Source organism: Panthera leo, chromosome F3 (genome assembly GCF_018350215.1).
Source record: "Panthera leo isolate Ple1 chromosome F3, P.leo_Ple1_pat1.1, whole genome shotgun sequence".
In the NCBI taxonomy this organism is placed as follows: Eukaryota; Metazoa; Chordata; class Mammalia; order Carnivora; family Felidae; genus Panthera; species Panthera leo.
This window is the reverse complement of record NC_056696.1, coordinates 53,425,487-53,448,778: the sequence shown is the minus strand read 5'-3', so window position 1 is coordinate 53,448,778 and position 23,292 is coordinate 53,425,487. Positions and strand designations below refer to the sequence as shown.

At 37.7% G+C, this 23,292-nt stretch overlaps 1 protein-coding gene across 1 annotated transcript in view; it reads left to right on the top strand.

Moving 5' to 3' along the window:
* Positions 1–23,292, top strand: part of USH2A (usherin) — a 743,753-nt gene that overhangs the window by 663,385 nt on the left and 57,076 nt on the right. The gene's annotated exons all lie outside the window — the stretch shown is intronic.

Below are 23,292 nucleotides of genomic sequence, written 5' to 3'. Positions count from 1 at the left end.
CATAACATGTATGTTTACTTATCTGTAGATTATAAAGTGTGCACTAGTGAACAAATGTTATTTACACCCTGAAAATACAAATTTTAAGAGGTATAGATATAGATAAAATTATCAATAGAATATTTGGTTAATTATGAGCTAAAACTGTCATTAGCTAGTTCCTCAAGCCACAATATATACTTATTGAAAGATTCATTGTGAATAATACTGGATATCAATCCATTTCCAAGTGGTCTCCTTGATAATTTCAAGTTTCTTTGTCAATTTCTGGCCAAATAGGACTGGACAAGCAGTGTTTATACCTCATAGTGTGGCTGGTAATGAGCTTGCACCATAAGTAAGAAGTGTCAAATTGGCCATTTACTTGTTCTTCATTTATGTATGAATTATTAGTATGATATTTGAACCATGTTTTTTAACTCTTTCAGGAACCTTGAAAGTCACCTGTGTTTGCAAAGATAGTATAGTTAAAACCAGATAATGTAATGCGTAAACCAATTAGCATGGAACCATAAACTATAATTCATCACTATGTGCTAAAAGCAAATAAGTAAATAAGATAAATATTTCCAGTTGCTCTGTGTTATAACCCCCGCCCCCAGCCTTCCCTTTCTAGTGACTGATCTAAAATTTCATTCATTCATTCATTTTCTCAGTACACATGCACTCAATATATACCGCCTGGGTATACAGCAGTGAATACACCAGACAAAAATTCCTTCCTTCTTGAAGCTTTTATTTAAATAAGTATATATATAATATGTATATATGTGTGTGTGTATATATATATATATATATATATATATATATATATGTTTGATATATAAATATATAAGGGCAATGGAAAAAATCATAGATGAGAGATCAGAGGTGTTGTGTTGGCGAGTCAGGGAAATGTTCTATGGGCCAGTTATAGGAGTGGGGAAGGCATTGGCCTGTTGGGAGAGGGAGGGTGATATTTAATGTAGGGAGGCCAGGGAAGGCCTCACAAGAGGGTAACACTGGGACAGAGATTAGGAGGAAAGGAGAAAACCATGCAGTTAACTGGGAAAATAATTTTAGTTCAAGAATGAGGATGTACAATCAGATTCTGGAGTCTGGATAGTGCAGTTAATTCCCAGAACCCATCAGTATGTTCATGGACCCTCAGCCCAGGATTCTGAAAGGTCATACTCAACCACTGGTACGTCTTGGACAGACCAATGCACATTGCTTCAGAATAGAAGTATCAACTATCAGATGTGTAACATATTTTCCCAGTTTCTGAATCTGTTCTTTGGTTTTATATTATTCGCATACTGGTAATGAAGTCTTACTTGAATGCCAGTCCATCCCCTGGCTATCTAACATCCTTCATTTCTTCCTGCATATTCTTTCAAAATGTCCCCACATTCCAGACAAACCAGATAAGTCTCTTGCAATTACAAAAGCCGTCTTTAAACCCAGGAGCTCTTGATAACGTTTCCAATCTTTCTGTAGTTATTTCGTAATCCAATTTTGATAATCTATAGTCCCAAAACTAAACAGTAAATGTAACCACTCCAACATATCACATATACAAGAGTAGGCTAAAAGAAGAAAATGAATATTTGCATGACACAACAAAAAACAAAAACAGTATCATTTATAGAATGCATTTCTATACAATAAATCAAGAGACCAGCAGTAATATTTGTGACTTCTCTTTCTTTTCTCCCTAATCGGGACTATTTGGTTCATGAGATCAACCAAACTCATTTTTGAAGGATTTGAGTTCTAGATGGTCTTGCCTTCATAAGCTTGCAAGGGTCTTTCACTAGCCTGGCAATATGGTCAAAAAAGGGGAAGGAGCTGGGGAAACATTTGTAGGCTCATGCCTAAGCTTCCCAACCTTCATCATGTGATAGCAGCCTTACTTATTTATTTGTTTATGTTTATTATTTTTTTGTTTTGTCAATCACCCCAGCCACCAGTCTGAGCTCTTTTTTTTTTTTCTTCCTTGTCTAGTTGCACAAGGTAGTCCAAATAGCAAGGCAACCATTTTCTTCCTTCAATTCAGTGAAACTATTATGGAAACATTTCTTTTCTAAATCTCTAAATCAGCAGATCCCAGAGTCTTGGTTACAGTAAATAAAACTTTTGCAAACTAGTCTTTAGTTCTTATGGTGTTGAAATGTTGCCTCCCTTCCCTTGTCTTTCTACCCAGTGTTTTCTGGGAGTTTTGCCAGATATGAAGGTCAAAGTTAACTGGAAATTCCTTTTGACTCTAAGATTCTATGAGTTTTAAATATGTTTAATTGTTGAAATCTTGCATTGACTGATCTAATGCTACTCCCTAACTGCATATATCACTAGGTATTTAAAGTGCATCTTTTCTGTGAAGTCCTTTGCTTCAGCCCCTGAGGATTTCCTATGCATACACCTTTAGCGCTAGTTTCCACGTGTTTTTCTATGTGGTTTCATGAATGTGAGTCTTCCATTCCTAATGGGTTGCAGTTCCAGAAATCCAGGATTTGCATGTTTCCTACTTCTTTTCCACTCCTTTTGGTGCCTAGCACCATGCTAGAAAAAAAGTAGATGGTACATAAATATTTGACTGTGGATTTGACCCTCAGCACTTTTCTTTGGTGAGAGCTTTAAACGAAGCATAAAATTGAATTTAAACAATTACCCTTTGAAATCGACAGAAGCCTATGTTTCCTTAGCTGTTTGTATGAGCAAGAATCTGATTCAGAGCACTTTTCTTGAGTACCAACTACGTACGAGGCCCTTTGAGAAAAATCATCCTGTTTAATCCTCACAAAAGTTGATCAATGAGATGGGCACCTGGGTGGCTCAGTCAGTTAAGCGTCTGACTTTGGCTCAGGTTATGATATCGCAGTTCGTGAGTTCGAGCCCCACATCGGGCTCTGTGCTGACAGCTCAGAGCCTGGAGTCTGCTTGGGATTCTGTGTCTCCCTCTCTCTCTGCCCCTCCCTCACTCACGCTCTGTCTCTACCTCTCTCTCTCTCTCTCTCTCAAAGATAAATAAATGTTAAAAAAATTGTTTTAAGTCAATGAGGAAGATACTAATTATTAGAAACCAAGACTCAGAAACAAGATAATTTGCCTAAGGTCTTCCTAGTAGGAGTAACAGAGCCAACACTTGAACTCAGGGCTTTTTATTCTAAGTTGACGGCTTAAAGCATCTAGACTCTCAACACTTTCTATCCTCAGTGATAAACATTTTTCCAGTTTTGTTCAAATGTCTATTAAAAACAATTATGCAAAATTAAAATCAATCTTTGGTTGGCCTACATGAAAATAAGAAACACAACTTCTAGCTCTCAGAACAAAATAAAAGTTTTTATTTTTCATTAAGTAGGCTTAGCTTCAGTACATTTTCTCTTAAGGTGTAATGACTAAACCATGATCATTTCTTTTTGTTTATTCATTTAAAACTCAAATAAAAGCAGATAATCAATAGATAATAATCTAAAACTAGAGGATTTACAAGTTAATAAGCTTGAGTCAATAGATATCCCATAACGAAGCCCTCAAAGGTGAACATGACATAATTTTCTTTACACTAAGCTGGTTGAATTAATGCCTTAATTTAATTCCAATATTAACTGAAAAACCCAAAGAGGAGAAGAAAATTTAAATCCTATTATATTAAAATGTTTTTGAAGCAACAACTCAATATCATGCCACAACTGCTTACATGTGCCACCAATATCTGTCTAAAACACCTGAGTTCTGATTGTTGATAATCAGTTGACCCCCTTTGGAGCCTCATACAAGTAAGTTGTGGAAGTTTCTCGGTGATCTATCTTTATAATATCTTTTCTCTCAGCCTCAAATGCAATCATTTTTGGCTCATCATGTCTGCTTTTCCTGATTTATAGGCAAAAAAAAAAAAAAGTTATGTTTATTTGAAAAGCAACCTCTCCATTGTCCTTCAGATTACCATTCAGCCTGACTCCCCAGAGAACAGAATTACACAAACAGGCTTAGGTCAAAGAGCAGAGGAAGCCTTTTCCGTTTGCCTGGAAAAAAGAAATGACAACGTATCTATATCAAGATATGGTATAGGGTGGCTCCCACCTTCTAAAGCCTGGTGGGTGGGGGGGCGGGAATGGTGAGGAGAATATGATGCTATCAGTACACCCCCAAGTTTAAAAGAACAGACTCTTCAGTCAGCATGCCTCCACTCAAATTCTGGCTCTGCCGTTTATAATTGTATGACAATTACCCCCACGGACAATTTGCTTCAACCATCTTTGCATGCATTTCTCTTTCTGAAAAATGAGGGTAAAAACTGTCTATTTCATGAGGTTGGTTTAAGGATTGAATGACTTAAAAGGCAAAGAGCACTCGGAAAGTGCTTGCCATATAGTAAGCGCTCACTATTATAACCTTTTGAGAAACTCTCAGAAAAGAATGAAAGGCATAAAGAACGTGTGCTAAGAATAACTGGAAGCAGCAGCAGCAGCAGCCACTGGTTGTGGTGGTCCGAGGTGTCTCTCAGAACACTTACGTGTGCATGGCCAAAGTCATGATGTCCATTGGTTACCATCTTGATGACATCATCCACGAGTTCTTACATCTGGTTTTGGCAGTGTGCCATCACCAGTCCCACGACAGCCCGGTGGCAGCGTGTTTTGGCGGCTTTCTAACCAGGCCAACTTTAGCTTTCTGGTGCCATTGCTGTCACCCAGAATGAGTCACTTTGCTAAAGTCAATAGACAAGAAGTTATGCGCTGGATTTTTACCATAGTGTGTCCTTTTCTATTGGGAAGGATACTCCGAAAACAGAGAACAGAAATCTCACTCATTTTTTTGATGGGCGTTTTATCACATTTCTCCATCTCCGAAATCACGTGCATCTAACAATTTTACAACCACTGTAGGTGGCGGCTGTTAGATACTTGTCATTTCCTGTGCTTGCAAGAACTTGATCAATGCCATTCACACTCCCCTCACTTCAGCTGAGTTATATGTCCTGTTGGTACTACACACGTTGAGTTTAATTGCCACTTAAAATGTTTTTAAAAATATTACACTATCATTTCGTACCAAAATGGAAAGTTATTGTAGACCTAGGAAAGCACAGAAACAGCAGCTTAATATACAATTAAACAACAACAAACCTGTGTCCATACAAGTCTAAAGATGCCTTCCCACAAATATCAAATAAAAATTCTAAGTGATAAAAAAAATTACCTCCATTCAGTTGGAAGCATGTTTTTCTTCTTAGGGATACATAAGATAGCAGCATGTCTTGAAATAAACGGAATCCTCCATTCAAAGAAATGAGGTATATGGCAAAATAATTTTTTAAACAGCTAGCATATTGCTAATAATGTCTTAATAGTATATTAAGTTAGTATTTATGAAAACAAAATAAATTTAAATAAAATTGAACTTGTATTCATTTAACAGAAATTTATGGAGCATCCAGAAGGCACCAAATGCATTTCATCTCCTCAGTCCCTGTCCTTTATGTTCAAGGTCTAGTGGGGAGAGAAGGCAGGTAAATAAATCACCATAATGCAATGTAAAAATGCCATGAACAATATAAAGAGCAGAAAGGAGGAGAAGGAAACTGCCTGGGGTGTCAAGAAACTCTTCCAAATGAAGTTGACATTAAATTTGTTTGTAAAGCTGGTTAGGAGCTGCCAGTAATGGAAGCACAGTTTGAACGAAGAGGAAATCACAGGCTACGGCAATCATTGAGGACTGTGGTGACCAGGTCTCCCAGTCAGGAGGCTCGAGGACAGGCTGTCGGTGAACAGGGGCAGAGCATGGAGTGGCAGAGGGTGCACCTAGAGAAGGAAGCCACAGAAGTTCGTGCCGAAGAGGGCTGGTGGTCCCAACCGCAAATCTGGATCCTGACCAGATCCAAGCTATGGCATCCTTCTCACTTTCAAATGATAAAAGTGTGAACTTGATTCCTCCACTTTACTATGGCAGTGAACTAGAATCTAGGACAGCAAGTAAGTGATGCTGGAGAGCACTCAGAAGTGGGGAGGCAGAAAATTATTTCTACCTGAAGGTACCACGATTTCCTCTCCTTGAAGCTATGTGAACAGGGATGAAAAAAAAAAATCTGAAATCAGGACATGGACAGAAGTAAAGAAAAGTAAAGTTACAGAAAATAGAGGAACAGCTCAAAAGACTCTGAGGGGTCACTGACACTCAGATTTAAATTTTATTTTGTTTTTATATGAGTATACTTGACACGCAATGTTATATTAGCTTCAGATGTACAACACAGTGATTCAACATCTCTGTATATTATACTGTGCCCACCACAAGTGTAGCTAGTCTGTATCCCTCTACAATGCTATTAAAATATCACTGACTACATTCCCTATGATGTACCTTTTATTCTCATGATTTATTCATTCCATACCTGGAAGCCTGTATCTTCCACTCCCCTTCACCCATTTTGCACATGCCCTCAACCCCTTCCCTCTGGCAACCATCAGTTTGTTCTCTGTGTTTACGGATCGGATTCTGCTTTTTGTTTGATTATTAATTTTATTTGTTTTTTAGATTCTGCATATGAGTGCAATTATATGGCATTTTTCTTTCTCAGTCTGACTTAATTCACTTAGCATAATACCTTCTAGGTCTATCCATGTTGTCACAAATGGTAAGATCTCCTCTCTTTTATGGCTACATAATATTCCCTTATATATATTTATATATTATATATTATTTATATTATATATTATACATACAATATATTATATATAAATTTATATTATATTTATGTTATAATATATATAACATATATATATCTCACATCTTCTTTTTCCATTCATCTATCAGTGGACACTTAGATTTTGCTTCCATACCTTGGTTATTGTAAACAATGCTGCAATAAATATGCAGGTGCATATATCTTTTCGAATTCATATTTTAATTTTTGGGGGGTAAAAGCCCAGTAATGGAATTATTAGATCACATGGTATTTCTATTTCCAATTTCAGAGAGACAAAGCTGTATTGCTTGGATTCTATTCTTTCGCTTTCTCTCTTTCTCCTTAAACCAATCAAAAAGTGTTTCTGTTGCCTGTAAGTAAATATTCTTGGCTGTAATATAGACTAGATCATGTCCCACCTTTTCTGTAACTACAGATTGTAAATTTTAAAATCTGGGTGTCATATCTCTTGTTGAAAAATATGATTGATTTCTGGATTTGATCCTAATTTATTATTACATGCTTTGGACTTTTTAAGTAGTCAATATCCATACTTCTCGGGGTGCTTGGGTGGCTCAGTCCATTAAGCGTCAGACTTCAGCTCAGGTCATGACATTATGTTTCATGAGTTGGAGCCCTGCATCGGGCTCTGTGTTGACAGCTCAGAGCTTCAAGCCTGCTTTGGATTCTGTGTCTCCAATCTCTCTGCACTTCCCCTGCTTGTACTCTGTCTCACTCTCTCAAAAATAAATAATAAAAACATTCAAAAACTAAAAAAAAAAAAAATCCATATTTCTCGGCGATTCAAGCACATATGCCTTGTATTGGTCTGGATAGACTGGGATAGGAAATGCTGTGGTAAAATAAAACTCTAAATATCAGTGCTGAACACAATAAAAGTGGGGAAAGCAATAGTGGGTCGGGCTGATCCATCTTGTAATGATGCCGGGACCATGATGGGGTCAGAGCATGCCAGAGGCTCCATGAGATGTGTTTGAGGTCCAGGACTGAAAGTGGCTAACATCCCTTCTTTCCATGTCCCACCAGTCATGTAGTTCCATTTATATGTGTAGGGAGGCTGAGGAATGTGGACCAATAAATCAATTTTTGATGAGCGCTAATAATCTCTGCTGCATATCTTCTCTCTCTCTCTCACTCATTTTTTGGGGGAGGTCTGGCATTGTCTAAGATTAACGGTGCAGTAATGAATAGAGGGCATCCTGTCTTTTTTAAGTAGTTTTTTAAATTTTAATTCCAATATACTTAACATATAGTGTTAAATTGGTTTCACATGGATGACATAGCGATTCGGCAATTCCATTTATTACTCAGTGCTCATTGTGATAAGTGTACTTTTCATCCCCTTCACCTATGTCACCCATCCCCCACCTCCCTTGTGGTAACCATCTGTTTGTTCTCTATAATTAAGAGTCCGTTTTTTGGTTTCTCTCTTTTTTTTCTTTGTTCATTTGTTTTGTTTCCTAAATCCCACATTTGAGTGAAGTCATATGGTATTTTTCTTTCTCTGACTATTTCACTTAGCGTTATATTCTCTAGACCATCCATGTTGTTGTAAATGGTAAGATTTCATTCTTTTTACGGCTGAGTAATATTCCGTTGTATATGTATACAGCCTCTTTTCAGTCATCTATTGATGGACACTTGGTGCTTCCATAATTTGGCTATTTGAAATAATTCCACAAAAAACATACAGGTGCATATATCCTTTCAAATTAGTGCTTTTGTATTCTTTGGGTGTATACCCAATAGTGAAATTTCTGGATCATAGGGTAGTTCTATTGTTAATTTTTGGAGAAACCTCCCTACTGTCTTTCACAGTGGCTGCACCAGTTTGCATTCCCACCAACAGTGCAAGAAGGTTCCTTTTTCTCCACATCCTCGCCAACACCTGTTGTTTCTTGTGTTGTTGATGTTAGCCATTCTGACAGCTGTGAGGTGATAGCTCATTGTAGTTTTGATTTGCGTTTCCCTGTTGATGGGTGATGTTGAGCATCTTTTCATGTGTCTGTTAGCCATTGTATGTTTCCTTTGGAGAAGTGGCTGTTCATTCCTTCTGCCCATTTTTTAATTGGATTATTTGGTTTTGGAGTGTTGGGTTGTATAAATTCTTTATATATTTTGGATACTAACCCTTAATCAGATATGGCATTTGCAAATATATTCTCCTATTCAGTAAGTTGTCTTTTAGTTTTGTTGATAGATTCCTTTGCTGTGCAGAAGCTTTTTATTTTGATGTAGTCCCAACAGTTTATTTTGCTTTTGTTTCTGTTGCTTCAAGAGATATATCTGGAAAAATGTTGTTATGGAGAGGGTATTTTGTCTTTCTTGATTGTTATATTAATGGTAAGATTTCTAAGGCTTTATCATTAAATATGATTTGTGATATGATTTAAGTAAATGCTGTTTATCATATTTGGGATAATTTCTTTTATTTTAATGTGGCTAAGAGATTTTATCATGAGTGGGTGTTGAGCTTTGTTAATTCTAATTAAGGTAATCATATATAAATCAATTTTTAAGGGCTAACTCCTATAAAATCGTATTTCTTTTAAATATACTATTGGACACTATTTGTTAGTATAAAGACTTTTTCATCTAATCTCAAGTGATTTCAGTCTATATCATACTTTTCTTGTTATGTTATTGTCCAATTTTAATGTTATTCCAGTTTCATATAATGAGTTTGTTATCTGGCCCCATTTAGCCAGTTTTGGTTAAACGCTTTGTACCTAATGTCAATTACCTATTACTCACAGGTTTAATTAAAAGCATTAACAAAAAACTTCACTGGTAAAACTCTCTGTTCCTGGGCCTTTTTGGAGTAGGGGGCTGAGTCAGGATTTTGTTTTATTTTATTATAAAGCTGATTGATCTATTATTGAATGTCTTTATTCAATTTTTTCTATTTTTCTAGAATTGCCCATTTTGTGTACATTTTTACATTTATCATAAAATTGTTCACATTTTCCTATTCCTAAGGATAACCTGATTCATGGGGACTGAATGAGTTTCTACCATCCCAATACCCCAGACCCTCTGGAAAATGTCATTTTGTATTTTATAGCACCAACTTTCCTATGCAAATTTCCTATGCCGCCTAATGGTATTATTTATTCTCCACGGGAGAGGTGTCATCTTTTTCAGCTCACCCCCAATGTCAGTGTATGTAAGAACACAAAAACTATATCACATTGCACTCCCTATAGATAAAAGTAAAATCATATTCATTATCATATAATCTAGTTTATATATACATATGTGTAAATAAATGTTTAAAGACCAAACAATTGAAGTCAGTAACAAGGAAGAATTTACAATTTACTCAATGATTTAATATACATTTATCTAATACCTACTAGGTCTTCAAAAAAAAAATTTAGAAGGATAGTGTTTAAATTTAACTTAAAAGATGTGCTTACTTTCATGAGATGCTATGTCTATTTTCGAAATATCATTCTCCATATAAGCCAGTGTGCTATGCAGTGAAAATGCCTTATGAGTTATTCATTGCTTTAGCCTCATCCATTTATTCATTCATATCTTCCAGAACTGTTTATTGAATATCTTATGTGTAGAAGCATCTCTTAGATGCTGAGGATAATAATAATAAAATCTAGCACCTAATGGGGTGCCTGAGTGGCTCCGTCGGTGAAAGCATCTGGCTCTCACTCTTGATTTGGGCTCGGGTCATGTTCTCACGGTTTCTAGGTTCAGCCCTACCTCAGCACAGAGCCTGCTTGGGACTCATTCTTTCCTGTCTCTCTGTCCCCTTCCCCACTCACGCTCTTTCTCTCCTGTCTCTCAAGATAAATAAATGAGCATTTTTTAAAAACTCTGGCACCTATCTAATGCCTACCACATGTCAGCCACTATTCCAAGACTTAACTCACTAAAGCTTACAAACTCAAAATGGTAAGTACTATTACTATTCCCTTTTTACATATGAGGAGGTGATGGGAGGTTAAGAAATAGTTTTAATACAAAAGTTCACTTCTTAGTGAGAGGACAAACACATGAACAAATGTAACACAGTAGAAAATCCACTAAAAAAGAAGGTCAATCGATGAGTAAATTCAAACCCGTTCTCTCTCACAGGTAGCCATGTTTATGACAGAGAAATCTGAGACCCTTGTTTCAAACAAAGAATTTTAATTTTAATTGAAAAAGAGAGTGTGTACATGCATTGAGAATCTCAGATTCAGTTGCAAAGTTATTATTGATGGATTGTGGGATCTTGTACAGGTTACTTGGACTGTTTGGACTTTAGGTTCAACTATAACGTGAGGCAGCAGGGTAGAGTTTCATAATTCTTTGACTCTTTAAATCTAATTAAAAGTTTTACTAATAGGATTTATGTATACATGGGTATTTCATATTTAATCACAAGTATTATGAGTGTATTATCAAAAGTTGGAAATATAAGATTCCTTTCTTCACTGCATAAAAGTTCAAACAAATCTTTGATTAATCTTTCAGTGGAGCTGCCAATTAAAGCGGGGTATAATGGAGTTACGTGCTGCTCAAAGTGTAGTCTGTGAACCCCTCAGAGTCCCAGAAACCTTTCCCAGGGATCTTCCGGGTCAAAAATATTTTCACGTTAATATTAAGACATTGTGTGTCTTCTGCACACTCATCCCTTCACAGTGTACAGTCGAGTTTTCCAGAGGCTACGTGTTGTGTGATGATGTTATCACTGTGCTGGCTAATAGAATATGTGCTTTTGCATCCTTTTTTTTTTTTTTTTTTTAGAATATCCTCAGCTTTAATTTTTAATACGGCAAATATTGGTGGATATAAGCACAGAAAGCTTTGGGGGATCCTTTATTGTTTTTAAGAAACACAGGTCCCAGGACCCCGACATCAGAACCACGAATGCAGTTGACAGTAACATTTGAACTCGAGATAGGGTGGGAATAAAATCGTCACTGTGCCACTCACTGGCAGTGTGATTCTGGGCAAGTTACTTAACTCATCTAAGCCTCCATTTCCTTATGTGTGATGTTATCAGCCTCATGCTGGTTGGTGCAGATCAAATGAGATCATGCCTGTGAAATACTTGCCATCAGGTTTGACACGAAAAGGCAAAAACGTTGCTCAAAAATAATTATCATCGCTTTCTCTTAGGGAGGATAGGCAAGAAAATGGTAACTTTTCGTTGTGTACTCTTCACTTGGGAGATACAATTTATCAAAAGTAATAATTTAGTTAAAAAGCATTTTAAAAATTACCCTGTTCCTAACCGATAACGGGACTTGCAGCTTATTTACCACTTCATTTTTGGATGAAGCTTCATTGTCCCCGATTTCTCTATGAAAAGAGCTAAGCAACCAGCAGTGGCAGCCATAGTATGAATCACGGCCTTGCTGCAGATGCTAAGCAAACGCCGAGTTAATTGGCTGATATCTGAGCACATCCAGATCCTTTTGCCATACACAGAATTCTGGCTACCCTGGTTTCTACGTGCAGAGGAAGAAGGAAGTCCTAATATTTAAATATATCTCCTGTCCTGAATTAACAATCTCTTCCTTATTATTGGAGACTTCTTATCAATATACAAACATGTTCTGGTATCTTCCTTAAAAAAAAAAAAAAAGAATGTGACCCTACAGGCCCCTCCAGCTACCACCCCCTTTCCCTGTTCTCTTTTAGAGCCAACTTCTCAAAAGAGGTTATGCTAATAGTCTCTGCTTCTCCTTCCACACATCTGGTTCTCTTCCTCCTTCTTCAATCAGAGTTCTGTCTCTATACTCCACTAAAAAGCTTATATCAGGACCACTGGCCAGTGAATCCAAAGGCCTTTTTGTGCGTATCTTCTTTAACATCTCAGCATCATTTGACACGGATGACCACACCTGTGTTTGCAAAGCAACAGACACCTCTTCTTTGGTGTCTATGAAATCTCACTCTTAGTTTTCTTCCTACTTCACTGTTCCTTCTTAGTTTTCGTTACTGCCTCGTCCTCTTCTGCTTGTGCTTCTCATCCTCGCCCTGTCTCTGTCCCTCTTTGGTGTCGGGCCCTCTCCTCTACCTATGCTCTCCTCCTCGATGCTCCCTCTCTTCCCAGACTCCTCTTAGTCCCACTCTGCACTCTCTTCTTCACCCCTTCCCTTCAGTTGGAATTCTGTCCACATTCATGATAGCACAAATATTTTTGAGCACTTACTCTCTATGAGGCACAATTAGAGACACTTGAGATGGAGCAGAGAATGAAACACATACAGATCTCTGCCCCAGTGGAGTTTACATTCTAGTAAAAAGATAAAAAAGAATAAATAATAATCATAATAAATAAATGGATTACATGGTATGTCAGAAAGGAATGATGAGTGCTTTGGAAAACAGAAAAGTAGGAAGCAAGAAAAGGGGTTCCAAAATGGAAGGAGTGGGAGAGGAAAATGCAATTTAAACAGATTGCAATTTTAAACAGAAGTGGCTCAATGAGAAGATGAGCTGAAGTTACCTAAGAGGACTTGTGGATAAATTGGACTGCAGGCAGAGGAAACAGCCAGTACAGGGCCCTCAAGACAGGAGCTTGTTTAATGTGTTTGAGGAATCACAACAAGGCCAGTGTGGCTACAGTGCAACTTTCATGTGGAGAGCAAGGTGGGAGGTGATGTCAGAAGGGAAATGTGGGCAAGAACAGGTTATACCCTGAATGACATGAGAGCTACCACAGGATTTTGAGCAAAGGGGTCCTATGGTTGGACATGTTTCGAAAATATTATTCTGATTGCTGTGTGGATGGGGGTGGGGGCCAGATTAAGGTCAACAACAGGGAGACCCGTCAAGTTGACTATGGCAGTGAAGGAAGAGGAAGAGAATATCTTGGAGCAAGGTGGTTGTAGCAAAGGTGGTAAGAACTGGTAGGATTCTGGATATATCTTGTAATTAAACAAACCCAATATTATTTCCTAATCACCCAATGTAGATGTGAGGGAAAGAGAGGATGGATCCAAAGTTTGGGGCCTAAGAAATTGGAAAGATCAAGTTATTGCCTAGAAAATAAGACTACAGGTGAAGCAGCTTTTGTCGGTGCATCAGACACATTTCAGTTGACGAATCTGAGCACTATTGGTATGGGGATAGGGGATTTCCTATAGGAATTAGGGCTCACATAACTGTAGGAAGGGCTGGAAAAGTGAAGATCCAGAAAGAGGAGTAAGAGGATAGGTAGAAGAGCTGCCACTCAGCCAGTCTGATTGGCTCAGCCAGGCATGACTGGCCACTCAGCCAGGCATGACTGGCCATCTACATGGGACTGTCAGGAGGAGATTTGTGGAGATGTCAAAGGGAAGCTGTGCCTCTGGGTAGCTACCATCCCCATGAAGCCAATACCAAGAATCAAATCATAGACCCATGGCCACTCTTGGTCAGAGCCAGCAGTTGGAGATAGCCAGATACGGAGCAGAAGAGAATTTGGACAAGCTGAAACCTACACCTCTGTGCCTATTTATCCCCATTTCTCATCTCAATGAACTTCAAGGAATAATGGTTGCTGCTTGACTTCATCCTCCAAATCCTCACCAACTTTAACCCAGAACCATAAAGGGATGGTGTAGAAGTTTCCTACTGCTGCATAACAAATTACCACAAACATAGTGGCTTAAAAAGAATACGTATTTGTCATCTCACAGTCCCATGGGTCAGAAGTCTAGACATGGCTTAGTTGGGTCCTTTGTTCATAGTCTCACAAGGCTGAAATCAATGTGTCCACTGGGCTGCATTCTCATCTGGAGGCTAGACTAAGGAGGTATTTTCTTCCAAGCTCATTCAGGTTGTTGGCAGAATTCATTTCCTTATGATTTTAGGCCTGGGGGTGCTGAATTGTTATTTTGACTATTGGCCCACAGGCCCTAAAGGCCATCAGTGTTCCCTGCTATAGGGATCTTCACAGCCCTCTCATAACACGGCAGCTTGCTTCCTCATGACCAACAGGAAAATTTTATTCTCAGTCAACTAAGATGGTGTCTCTTATATTCATGTACATGACACATCTTACATTGTTTAGAAGTAAGTTATGGGGTCCTGCCTAAACTCAAGGGGAGTGTAATTGTACCAGGGTATAATTCACAGTCACCTTAGGATATGGCTGCCATAGAAAGGGGATTCTGAGATATGTAGTTTCACTTTAACCAACTTAACATAATACAAACTGTACAGAAGGGAAAATCAAGAGATCGCTTGCTGAATTTGAGATGTATTAGAAATAAAAGTGGAGAGGTTGAGAAGGCCATTGGATTGGAGGCTGGATTTGGAGATAGTTGTATGACTCTCAGATGTATATTCCTAACCCAATAGAGAGTCATAGATCTATGTGACATGTCAACTTCATATGCCCCAAATTATTCCCTCCTTCCGCAAATCTGATACTCTTTCAACTTTACATCTCATCAAATGGTACACCACCCACCCTTTCTTTCAAGGCAAACCCAAGTCCTTTTTGATTCTTCTCATTCCCTTTTTTCTTCTACATTCAATCTGTCATAATTCTCTTGGCTCTACTTCCAAAACATAAATCCATTCGCTTAGTTCCATCTCTACAATTACCACCCCAGACCAAGTCACTATCACCCCTCCTTGGACTTACACAGAATCCACTCCTCTTGACTCTTATTATGGACTGAATTGTGTTCCCCTAAAATGCATATGTTGAATCCCTAACCCCCAATGTGACTGTATTTGGAGGTAGATACTTTTGGAAGCAATTAAGGTTAAATGAGGTTGTAAGAATGGTTGATAGGACTGGTGCCCTTATATGAAGAAAGAGAGACACAAGAGATCTCTCCCTCTCTCCAAGTGCATGCAGGGAGAGGCAGTGAGAGGACAGAATAAGAAGACAACTCTCTACAACCAGGTAGCGAGGCCTCACCAGAAACCAACCCTGATGACACCTTGATCTGGATTTCTGGCCTCTAGAACTGGGTGAATAGAAATTTCTAATTTTTTAAGCCAGTCAATGATATTTTGTTTTGGCAGCCTGAGTAGACTAATACAACCCCTACACATATTCTCCACGGAGCAGCCAGAATGATTTCTTTAAAACCTAAATTAATTCATGTCACTCCCTTGCTTAAAGGCCTTCAATAATTTTCCACTGAAATTAGAATCAGACTCTTTAATGTTGGCCTACAAGATTTCATCACCTGGCTTCTGCCCATGACTTTGACCTTATGCAGTGCCATTCCCCCCTCACTCACACTGGCTTCTCTCTGTCAGCAAAAATACCAAGCTCTTCCCTTTCACCTGAAAGCTTCTCTGGTTCTTCACATGGTTGGTTTCTTCTGCATTCTTGCCTAAGTGGAACTTCAAGGATCTTAATCACCCTTCTTAAACCAAGAATCTCACTCTTCCCCATCACCTAAACCCAAACTCTATTTCAACACTCTTATTACCTTCATAATTTACGACAATATCTAATTCTCTCTCTCTCTTTATTTGGCTTATCAATTGCCCATTTCTCCTCATTATAATGTAAAAACTCAAGAGGTTAGTGTCCATGTATCCTTTGCTTTCTGCTGTGTCCTCAGAGCTTAGGATGCTGCTTATTACACAGGAAACCTTCAGTAAATATCAAGGCTTGCTCAATCAAGGATTGACTACTACAAGACTATGGCTGGAATGAAATTCTTTTAAATATATTTTAGTAAAGTTTTACTAGTGTTGCCATAAAATAGATGGCCAGAGTAGAATTGCTGGGTCACAGAGTATGCACATTTTTAATTTTGATAGATCAGAAGTACTGCTTTTTAATATTTAGTGTGACTGATTTGCCATTTTAAAATTTAATTATCGCAGATTTAATTTTTTCCCCTCTTCTCTTTTGAAAAATGAGCCATTTCGAAACCATTCTTTTTTTTCCTCCAATGTTTTTATGGTAACTGAGGTAACATCGTTCATTTTGCAAGAACTCTAGATTGTGCTTTATAGATTAGATTGATAGAGCCCATTTGTCTATGAAGAAAAAACTCTGTGAATTGAATCTTCTTTTTGCATCACTCCCCCCATTATAAAATTAATGATGTATTCTGAGAGAGAAAAAATGAAAACCCCTCTTTTACATATCTTTTCTGAGTGTAGATATTTTGGGGAGTAAAGGCATAAAAGTGCGCCATGGCACTAGCCCATGAATACTCCAAACTTAACATTTTCAGTTTGAAATTTATAATTGCTACAACAAAGGGCCCCTGAGTAATCACTTTTACTTATGCATATCATAATTACTTAAAAGGAAGATATGCATTGATACTTTCTTGAAATCTTTCAAACGAAGCCTTTAAACATTAGCTGGAACTCAGAGTTAGGAATGATTTACCACTTGTGTGTACATTTGAATTGGCTTCATTCTATGTTGTAGCCATCAATAGTGTCCCTAACCTTTTCCAGCTGCCGTGTACCTGTTTGATATGCACAAGGGACTGGTGCAAGAGTGTGGACGTCCCTACACAAATATGTGGCCCCATATGCCAGGTACATGTGATTCTGATAGTGGTCCAGACAGAGGACCTTATAATTGGCTTCAACTCAGCCCGATTTTTATAATCCCCACTTTGTGACCAAAATGCAAACATTTGTGTTAAAAGAATAATTACACCTTTTGAGGCAGAGCAAATATTCAATAAAGATTTTGAAAATCTTATTCCTAGGAAAATACTGTCCTATTACCTTTTATATATGACAGTCCATACTTATTGGATGAATAATGTTTAAATGAATTCATTCATTAATTCTTGGAAGATTTTTTTATTTCATCAGTCACTGACTATGACTTATACCATGATAGGGCAAAATTTTAAAGTCCCTTTATTCTCTCAAATTGCATGATAGAGCTCTTTATACCAAATTGGTTCTTAAAATGTTTGCCTGATGTTACTCAGTGTTTCTCAAGCAATTTCATCCCTAAAAAGTGGGGTAACTTTCACAGCTCTCTTTAGTCTTGCCACCAATTTCTTTTCCAGTTTTAATCCCCACTATTCCCCACACATTCAGCCCTATGCAACTCCCAGCTCGTTCCCAAACATACCCTGCATTTTTCCTTCTGTATTTTTTCTTTTAATCACTCAGATGTTTTCATCTATGCAAACTCTGCATCTTTTCTGACTTATATCAGATTCCACCTCCCAAGTAAATATGCCCCCACTCCTCAACCTCTCTCCTTCCCAATTAGAAGTGTCCCTTCAGTATTTCCCTGGCACTCAGCTCACTCCAAACTGTGCGTATCTATATTTATTATTGACCTTCTCTAGTAGATTCCAAGCTCCTAAGAGTCAGGAACCTGTGTTAACTATTTTGTATCCCCCACAGTAACTTTGTAGAATCTTGTCCCTATCAAATGCTTCAAGGTGTTTAAAGAATTGAATGGAGCTCCTGACCAAGAATACTAGATGTTTCTACTGGCCATTTGGCAGCTCTGACATGCCACTTAGCAGTGCACCCTAGTACATGCACACCCTTCATGCACGTAAAACAATAAACTATGATCCTAAAGGGTGTCTTCTACTTTTCTTGTGTTATGAGTCAAACTTTGATTCTGGAACAACTCTACGTGTATGTGTGCACCATCAAAAAATGTCTTTGCCTCACCAGCCAGGGGGTATGTAGGCAGAGATGGCACTGGTGGAGTAAATACATATGTGAAATCAGTGGAAATTTTCTACAGTAACAGTTTGCAGGTTTGGGAGTCTCATACTTAAATAACTATGTGTAAGTATTTAAGCCTGATATATGACTATGGGTAATAAAGATCACTTCTGTATTGAGACTGGTGTAACCTTTACAAAATGAATCCTAGATACAAATATGTTCATCAACTTTGGAGAAATTAAAAATTAAGTTTATAAATGGAAAGGGATAGAGATCTTCAGAACCCATGCTTCAAATGATCTGGCTTTCAGAAATCTACAAAAATATTTGGTGTTGATTTGTCAGCATTAAAATGTGTAAATCACCCAACTGACTGGATGCACTGTCCAAAGCCATAACTTTTATGTAAGACTAAATAAGAGCTTTTCCTACTTCTCATGTTTTATTTGTAATCTAAGCTGAGAACTTGCTTATAGCCATTTATTTATTGTATCATTATGACAAGGCACCTACAACATATGATAAAACCAAGAAGCAGCATCCAAGTGGTTCAACTAAACAGAGGTTAATATAATTAAATTTAGTTTTCTCTGAAGCTATCTTTGTACAAAAAAAAAGCAAACTTTTGATGTGACATATTCTCTGGGTCTTGGCATTCATGATAACTAACAAAGCGAAGGAGGAATCTTGTAACCGGGTTAGGATTTATAAACCAAAAGTCATGCATGCTAAAATTAGGACCCAGAGTACACCTGGGGGTGGCTCAGTAGGTTGAGCGTTCGACTCTTGGTTTTGGCTCAAGTCATGATCTCACAGTTGGTGAGTTCAAGCCCTGCATCAGGCTCTGCACTAACAGTGCTGAGCCTGCTTGGAATTCTCTCTCTTTCTCTTTCTGTCTCTCTGCCCCACACCACTCTCCATCTATCTCTCAAAAAGATAAATAAATAAACCTAAAACAAATGAGGACCCCAGGATGAGGAGTATAGACAGCAGAAACTCCATCAGCTGGGAATGAAGTTGATGGTGACCAGGAAGATTAGCCCCTTCCGAAATGCAATAAGCACACATAATACAGTTTATGAGCACAGCAGTGCCTGTTTACCACTATTTGGGTTCATTACCAGCAGCAGGGTAAAAAGATTCCTAAGTGCCAAGGTAAGTGGGTTCAGTGAAAATGCACCACAAAGACCAGAGGGGAAACTTTGGAAACTGCTGGATCATCAGATCAATAGACTCGAAGATGACTAAGTTAGGTTGCCTTATGCAGTTTAAACATTTGTGCAGGGAGTCTCCCCACGCAGCCTTTTATTGACAGCTACAGATCAATGGTAATTTTTGATCATTTTCAACCTACATAAACCTATTGACCCCATGGCCACCTTTGGGGCACTTCAAGTCGTCAAAAATAATCAGAGGAGATAGTGTAAAATTGTCAGACTGCTGAACACTCCAAGTAGTTTCATGTGCCCCCAGAGCAGAGTTGAGAGGTTAAAATGTAGTTCAAATTGCCAGCAGAACCTCAACTGGCAGAGTGTTCCAGAGTCTTGTCTTTATGTCTCATAAAAGGACGCACTGATTTGTATCCAGATTCTGACACTCATGCGTAAGAGTTTCTTTAAAAAAAAAAAAAAAAAAAAAAGGCAAAGTTTCATTGGAAATATTAGATTGCAGAAAATAGATTATTCCTGTTTTCCTCTGTTGAATAATTCTTTCCATCTGTTGCCTAACGAAAGTAGGTAATATACTTCTAGAATAAAAATATGAATAGTAGGTGGTTGTGAACACGGAAAGGACAAGGACAAGTGGGAAGCTAGCACAAGCCAATCGCCCAGAGATCAGCAATAGCAAGAAATCTGTCTCCTAAGAATCGGTAAGAGGGAAGAGTGAGGGAAAGAAGGAGCAAACTAATGAAGAGGAAGGAGTCAGAGTATTGAATCAAGATCATTTCCATAGAGAAGGGAAGGAGGGCAGGGAGCAAAGGAACGAAACATAAGAGAAGGTTTTTAATGATGACTTTTACTAGTCAGTAGGAGACTACTGAGACTTCCTTCTTCAAGGGAAGAATTTTTTTAACTTTTTTTTTTTAATTTTTATGTTTTAATGTTTATCTTTGAGAGAGAGAAAGACAGACCATGAGCAGGCTAGGCAAAGAGAGAGAGATACAGAATCCAAAGCAGGCTCCAGGCTCCAAGCTGTCAGCACAGAGCCCAATGTGGGGCTTAATCTCACCAACCAAGATCATGACCTGAGCTGAAATTGATGCTCAACTGACTGAGCCACCCAGGCACCCCTCCAAAGGAAGAAATTTAATCTTAAACACTTAAGATAGACCGTGCTCAAGCAAATCTTCTGAATCTAAGGAAAAACACAAGTAAGTGAATAAACAAAATACAACCCAATCCACAGAATTAACTGTGCCCAAATTTTACAGCAGGATTCTAAAATAGTGAACGTTGGTGTTGGAAATCCATTCAAGAGAGAATAATACAAATGATTTTCTTAAATGTTGAAGAATATACCGGTAAGGATTGTCTTGCCATTTTAAAATTTTCTTCATTTTTTTTCATGTGGACTTTACTAAACATTGACAAAAAGCACAGCTATTAATGAGCTTTATTTAAGGTGTGTGTGTGTGTGTGTGTGTGTGTGTGTGTGTGTGTGTTGTAGCTCTTCAGGAGTAACAACATATTATTGGAACCTGTTCTCAGCATAAATTTATGATATAAAAATTATCCTTTACATTTACAACATGAGATTCTCCTTTTCCTTTTTTTCTTTTTAAGATACAAACCAAAGTAAGCACAACTATTGTAATCACCTTTTGAAGGAGTAATCTAGGTGGCAGGCATGCACGAACTTCAACTTGAGATCAGCAGGTCATATTTCTACATTAGATGGCGGAGGTTTTGAGTCTGGCGCATTTTGAATACTTTTGCTTTCTGAGAATCTGAGCTATAAATGTTTATTAAAAGGATCTATAATGAAATCAGTTTTGTTATTTTTTTAATGGTTGCCTGGAGTGTGTTGGATGACTGAATGCCGGTTGTTAATCATTAAGTACTCATGTTACCAAAAGTGTTTGATAGTATTGCCATCTAGGGGCTGAATGGAATTCTCAGCCCTGAAATAAACTGTAATTGAGCAGGTGCTGCTATTGACAATATACATATGTTTTTGCTTTATAGCCCACATGCTTTTCATGTTTCTTATGACAAAAGCTATCTCTAAATGTCCCCCAACAGCCTACCTTTTTTATATATAATCTGTTAGAGGTGATTACTATTTGCTTTGGAGCTTATGCTTTTTTGGCATCTATTACTGGATATTCTGAACAAAGAGTTTTTCTTTTTTGCATTATTAATCTTGCCCATGTTTGCCCTATTTCTACAGAAAAGGAATCATTTATCAGAAAAGAATGTTTGTAATCGGGACTTGTAGCATCTTCAGATTTAATATTCATTATGGACATTCTAGTTCTGTGCTATATTTATCTAAAAGACCAATCCAATGTTGTGGAGAAATAAGTTTTAAATATTTATGATCTAACTTTTAATATTTTAAAAAAGAGAAATTAGTATTTCTATAAAATTTGTTTCAGAGTCTGGTCGCTTAGCAAATGTTTAAATATTAAAAGATTTCAAGAGGTTAGCATGTAATATCATAATGGGACTTATTGAGAGCGGAAAATTAACTTACAAGTTTTTGATAAATACAGGCAATTATATTTTCTTGCTTGTGTTTAACACATAAGAAGAGACATTAAACAGTTGAAACTTATAACCAAGAATGTGAGGAAAGGGTGTCAAAAATTATCTCTACGATGTTTTGGTTTTGTCTAACAAGGTTTTTGGAAAATATTTCAGTTCAATTTTACCAACTTGTTTTAGATTCAAAATTATATTTGGGTGTCTCAAAATTAAGGAGAATTTCCATTCACATAACTTCATTCGATGCTTTTGGTACCTGTTCTTAGAACTAATTTCCTCTTCCCTACCTCACATTCTTCCTCCTGTACCCAGCAACAAGAGAGGAAAGGACAATTGAAAGCTATCTGTCATATTTAAACATCTAACAAACTGAACCTGATCTCACACACCGTTAAGTGTGAATATCCCATTAAACCAGTCAACACTTCCTCATGATTATTTACATTCAATGAGTGTTGTACAAAACAGAAAGTCCTGTGTGTGTGGCAGTGGGGGGGGGGGGGGGGGGCGGGGGTGCCTCTGGGTATGTGTTTCTGTGTGTCTCTGGGTATCTGTGTGTGTGTGTGTGTGTGTGTGTGTGTGTGTGTCTGGGTGCATGTGTGTGTGTTTACCCATAGACACATTACTGGTCCACTTGCAGTCATAGTTGCTATCTGTAAACAGACATTTCCATCTGGCCCAGATGTAGAAAGAGCACCCTGGGCTCTCTCAAACATGAAGACTTTTAGTTCCGGTTTTTAGTGATGTAAAATATGTTAAATGTTCTCCCCAAGCAGAAAAAAAAAAAAAAACAACTAATTCTGCTATCCTTTTTTTTTTCCTTTTAAATCAACAAAAACCAAGTTCTCAAAGCCTAACTAACAATTACTTTTGGTAAGTTTTATAGTTTTAGTCATGGTGTTTTTAACAAATGAGAATATCTTCAGATATTTATCACTAGTAGATTTCTCTAAGGTGTTTGTTCATTTATAGTTCAGGTAGCTTGTTGTTTTTGTTTTCTTGTGTTTGTTTTATTGCATTTGTAAAATATAAATATGCACCAAGAGAATGCAAGAGGGAGATTGGGGAGGTATAAACAAATAGTATAAGAGATTAATGAAAAAGAATTAGGACTGTCTCAGTTAACTCTCCAAACCCTTAGGATTATCCCATTCTTTGTCCTGCAACCTGGTGCCACGGGTCTCCATTGTGAGATAGATACAGCACTGACCTGAAGCATTATAGATTTTTTTAATGTTTATTTATTTTTGAAAAAGAGAGAGACAGAGCCTGAGCAGGGGAGGGGAAGAGAGAGAGGAGACACAGAATCCGAAG